Source organism: Pipra filicauda, unplaced genomic scaffold, assembly GCF_003945595.2.
Source record: "Pipra filicauda isolate LSUMZ 115617 unplaced genomic scaffold, ASM394559v2 scaffold30_size5312502_pilon, whole genome shotgun sequence".
In the NCBI taxonomy this organism is placed as follows: domain Eukaryota; kingdom Metazoa; phylum Chordata; class Aves; order Passeriformes; family Pipridae; genus Pipra; species Pipra filicauda.
The window spans coordinates 1,027,249-1,033,332 of record NW_024104432.1 but is presented as its reverse complement, the minus strand read 5'-3'; positions in this window follow the sequence as shown (position 1 = coordinate 1,033,332).

The following is a 6,084-nucleotide window of genomic DNA, read 5'->3' as shown; positions in this document are numbered from 1 at the left end:
AAGAGTAGGCAAGATGTTTGCAAAATCAGAATTTTTCTACAAAATTTAACTTATTATTAAAATATTTGTAAATTACAGATCAGTTGCTCCTAAAGCTTTTTTTTACTTAAGTTTGGGTTAAAATGTAAGATTTTGGGTCTTTTTACCCCCAGCCTGCATATTTAGATCTGGTCATTTGCACATTTCATTGTGTTCCATGTCAACCGTGCACTTTTTTTTTCTGCTGTTTCTACTTGCTTTTCGTAAAATGCATGACTGAAGTTGCATTTTGAACAGCAGGATCAAAAAGTTTAAGTGTTCAGGAAAGTAAATTCATTTCATAGGCATCATGACCAAATCATTAGATCTTGTTTTCACTTGAAGTTACAGCTGTCAGGAGCAGTTCTGAAATAGTCAATCAAATGCTTATAAGAGTCCACTCTTACGGAGTGATTTACAGCTTGTCTTGATACTTAACAGTTGCTTTAGTTCCAAGCCGTACAAGTCTTAGGCCTGAAGTTTAGGCATATGATTGAAGATTTTGTTGATCAGCTTTTTCCAGAAGTTATTGTTCTTAGCACATAAGCAACAGTATTTCACTTTGAGACATACAAAACTGAGTTATATCAGTAACGTGTTAGATTTGTTCCCCGTCTGTAAATTCTGTGATGTGAGATGTAACTCATGTTTGAAAAATGAAAATATATAATTGTATGGATGACATCTGAACAGCACCTCTGAAAAGTCTAAAATACATGAGGTTTGGATATTAGATTTTGTAATAGATGGAAGGAGGAACATATAGAAAAGCAAGCAGTCCTTGCTGCACTGCTTTTAGCAGAAGTGTGCACAGAAGTGTGTATATGTATGGAAAAAGGTAATTTTGCTGATGTTTGTCTCGTTTCAGCCTTTTAAAAGCAAGGCTATATGGTTTGAATGCTAAAAAGAGGGTATTTAAATGCTTTAAAAAGAGGGCAACTACCATCTAGATCCTTGTGTTCAGTCAGACAGGGTTACTCTGCTGCCAGTTACTGGGTTAAACTGGGTTTGACTCAGCTGGACCAAACACACAAGTGAGTCACTGCCAAAGAAACACTGTATATATGTAGATGTGCGTGGAGGTGAGACTCCTTCAGTACCCATCAGCTATTTAGCTTGGCTTGCTCCTTCACAAGAAACCTTCCTTTAAACAGAACTGAGGGCATCCAAGCATAGTACAATTCCTTTTCTCAAAGCCGTGTGGTAGCACTGCCTCCTCAGCTTTAGACTTTTATCTTAGTGTCCAGAGGAACCCTTTCTTTAATTTAGAAGAATAATATAATTTAAAAAGTGCTACCAAGTTTCTGATACCTCTGTAAACCATTTGGCATTGCTTTCATATGGACTGTGAGCACCGCCTGTGTGCAGGAAAGTCATTTCTACACATTCTTGTGAAATACTCTGCTGTCCTGCAGTTTCCATAGGTATCCCTAGACTTAGAAATGTATGAAGAAGGAAGCTGAAAATCTAAGCTATTTCTCACTGTTACTGATATTTCACTTGCAGTTTGATATTACGCTAACACCAAATTCATACACTGAATGCGTGTCAGAATAAATCCAGATTGCCAAAACCAAATGGTTGAAAAAGAAAGGACCTTAAAAGGAAGGTTTTCGGCCATTGTTACAGCTCATACCAAATAGAAGAGATATAGTACAATATACTTGGTGTAGTGTAAACTTTGAAAATTTTCAAGGTTTTGGTTATTTTTAAGATCCATTTTTTTCTCTGTAGGATTTTTAGTGTTGGTGATTTATTAAATGTTACACAATATTTCCAAACACATGCTTTAAACTTTGCTTTTAAGGACAAATGCAAACAGACTTTCATGTCCAAAGTGGATAAAGAAAAACAGGTAAATAATCTTTTACATATTAGTTGTGTTTAATAAACAAACTGCATCTGGTCAAGAGCTGTGCAGTTCTTTCCCTCAGCATGGGTTGATAATTAGTAGTGGTATATTGATACGGTTTTTTAATGAGCTTATTTTCTAACAAGGAAGGGTCAGCATGGCTTACCGTGTAGTGTAAGTAATAAAAGTAATAAAATCTGGCTTTTGCTCTTTAATGACTTTGTGAGGTGCACATAAATGTTCTTTCATTTGGATGGATTCTTGAAAGACACAGAGGTCTACACCCATGTAATTCATTACAAGAAATCACGGTCTTGGAATATGAAATGTTCATATTGGCATTTGGCAAATTACATAAAATCCATTCATATCAGCAGAATGGAAAAAAGTTCTTCATATCTAATTGGTTTAATATGAAAACAGATTTATCTCTGTCTTAGGATTTCTCTGGTTAGGTTTTGATAATTTAAACAAAAATCCAGCATTCTGTGCTTTTTCTTGTTGACTGTTCTTTACTATAACGCCAGAAACTTTTCTTGCCACAGACTTTTCTGGTAATGCTGACCAGGAGAAGGTCTGTCAGTCATTAATGTTTGATTAATCTCCTTGTATCACATGCAAATTCTTAAACAGTCCTTTTTCAGTTACAATCATTTTGTATGTAAAGAGTTTAAGGTGGTTTTATTTCTTTCTTTCTTTACAGTGGAAAAAGTAAAACATGCATTATGTAAATAACACTGTTTATACTTCTTCAAATCTCCCATCTCCTGGAAGTGCTTCCAGATGGCTTACATGTCTATGACTCAAATTTTAGAAACATTCCATGAATAACACTCAACATTAATTTCCTTAGAAATATAGTATTTAGCAAAGTGACATATCCATTGTTGAAGCTCAGAATCTTTGGATGCTTTCTTATATGTTTTGTTCAGGATAGGGAATGGGATACAACAGCGACAGTGTTGTTTTTACTGAACCAGCAAATCAAAACTGATTTGGAGTACATCCACATGGTCTGCATTTACTACACACGCTGTACCTGTGATGTAGTTTAAGTAAACACAGGTATTATTCTACTGGGATTAGCTTTTACAAGTGGAAATTTGGCAATACCCTAGTATAGAAATTATTCCCTGTTTCTTGATTATTTTGTAGAGAATACAATGTTTTAGATCTTGCTCTTCATGTTTTATAGTTTCATTTAGTATCTATAGCAAAGATCAGTGTACTAGTATTGTAATACTGTATTTTCATAACTGTATACAGCAATTCTTGTGTTTCAATTTTGGAAGGAGGTTTTGGCAAACCTGGCTTCTGGCAGAGCAGCAGGAGTAACATCCTTGTGTGGACTGTGCCCGTCACACGTCACATGAGCTCATGTGGCTGCTGAGACTGGGAAAGGTAGTGAAATCTCTGAAGTGGCACTTCCAGTTTTACCTGATGTGTCTTAGGTATTTATATTTACTTCATTTTAGAGGTAGACCAATATAAAACACTATTAGAATTCTGTTACTTAAAAATTTACTAATATGCAATTGTAAGCATAAAATTAATAAGAAATGTAAAATCTTTAAAGAAGAGGATGAAGTTGAGTGTTAAGAAGATTCTCCGGAAACAGTGCTGTAGCACAGCTCTCAAAGTTTGTGGTTTTTTAGATTCTATAGGGAAAAGTTTAACTGAATTTTGCCAACTTTGGGTGCAGAAATTAGAGGAGTTTATTTTTTGCTAACCTATGGCTGCATGGGGTGCCATTTAAAGAGTTAATGACCATCTTTGTTCTATATCAAGAATATCAACTGAAGATTTTCAACAAAGATTTTGGGTATTTTATGTCTCTAGATATGCTTCAAATAGGTAAAATTAATTTCCTGAAAACAGGGTCTGGAAGGCTTTGCAGTAGAGAGAGAAATCTCTGTGGTTGTTGGCTTTCCTGATTTGCCTGCAATGGGACAAGTAAACTCCAGTTGCTGTCTGTGCTGTGCAAGGTTGTCCCAGGAACTGGCTGCTTTGATTCACCTGTTGCTCTCTCTGCCCTGTACTTGGGCTGAATCAACAGTTCTGTGATACTTTCAGTTTAAGAAGGTGTTTGGTTTGTAGTTCTTCCTTCAAAGACTGGTTTATTGTATGCTGTGTTTTCACCTGAAGGGAACCCTAAGAGCTAGAAACAGATGAAAAATCTACAGATACAAAAAGTGGATTTTTTTAACTTGGTCACAGTTTGTGGCTGGTATTCCGCTCTAGGGGAAAGTTGAACCAAGTAACACTTCTCATAAATATGAGTAAGAATTTGTGGGTTGGAAGTGAAAGCATGGTATTACAGAGAAAATTTCTTTCCAGAGAAAGAGCATGAGAATTCATACTGGATTCTGCTGAATGAGAACAACATTGGAATGATAGTTACTTGACCTGAAGTGTTTCAGCAAATGGGAATCACTCTCTGTTTAAATAAATTGTGTTCACCCCTCCACATCTTGATTTCTTTATTGTTTGTTAATAAGGGGACAAAACAATGGTCTACTATGTTTAAATGCTTCAGCTGTGCAAGTACTTTGTACTTAAAAGGAGGGTGTCTGTAATGCATAACAATATGCATAAATTTCTCTGCTGCTGAGCGACAGTTCTGGGAACCTGGTGACTGTATAATTAAAATTGCAAAGACAGATGGACTTCTGGTCTGTACCAGGGGCTTGGTGGCTCAGTACACCAGCTACCTACCATTAAGGTAGCTTTTACAAACAAAAATGAACACATTTTAAATCTTTATCATGATATTCTAAATATTTATTATGAACTAATGAGGGTGTTAGTTACAGCTTTTCTGTTTACAGTTATTTGTGCTCAACAGACTATTACTGAAGAGCCAAGTCATTTTACAGTAGGATTAACAACAGAATTGACCAAAATTATACTTCTTATCTCCTGGATTTGACATATATTTTACAGAATTTGTGCAGGCTTCCATTTTTGTTTTGTAAAAGTACATTCAGTTCACAGCTTGGTGACAGCTTTTAGTACAACACCAGGATTTGATTTCTTTTTCCTGCTCAGAAGCTGTATTTGGAGTAAGACAGGTTTGTGGGTAGAATAATATCCTTTATTAGGTCAGCCCATGCAGCTAGAAAAATAGTCTGTGTGGCACAGCTGTTCTTCAGGTGAGAGGCAGAATCAGAAATAGTACGAGCTGAGAGTTACTTTGCATGGAAGTTACTTACAATGGATATGACAGTGAATTATTAGCAATGAATGTTGGATCTTGTTGCTAATTATTAGGTAATTTTACTAGGTAGTTCGGTAGCATTTGAAGTACATTTAATAATATAAATTATTGCTATGAAAATCATCCTTAAACAAGAAGTAAAAAAAAACCACAAAAATGCTCTTGAAAAATCAGGACCTTTTTCCCTGCATCCCTGAGGAAGTTTTGCCATGTGATAATAGAAAGGAGTTGTTAGTTCCAAAGTGTCTGTATGCTTTTGTTTCTAGAATCTCTTCTCTCAGTATTCCAGGAAGTCAAAAGAAATTCTGAATAAATGTTGGCATAGAACTTGCTTAGGTCATTTCAAAAAATCCCAGGGATACTTAAATTCTTATGTAATACCCACATACCTCTGGTAATCTGTCCTAAATAACAGAGACCTTGACGCTTACACCCTTAGCACTACTGACATCTTCCTTTCAGACTTAATATGATTTCACTGTCTTCATATTCTGCTTTATCTGCTCCATGAGCAGCAGGCCTGCAGTTCATGCTGTTTTTACTCCCAGGTGCTGGTAATTAACTTACTGCTAGGATAGGAAACATTATCAAAATTACTAAAAACATAAATTATAATCATATGGAATAAGATAACAGGTTTACTAGCACAAAAGATGAGACTGGGAGAATTTTTATATATGTCGTGGATGTATAAATATATTTTGTGGAGGATCCCTGTTTCATTCATTTCTTTCTGAAGCTTTGGGTAAAAATGAAGCTGATTAGTACGATTTTTAACAACTCCTTATCATGCTGCTTATTCTGATCAAAGGGGGGGGGCTGAATTAAATATAGCACCTTTTATTTTTCCACTTAAAACTCTATTTTCCAGATGGGATAACTTTCCAAAATAACAAGCACACTACACTTGCTGATTTCAGCAAAGTTTGTTTCTGTCAGCTAAGCAGTAATAACCATTACCAAATAGCCTTTCATTTGCATATATTCATGTTGATTC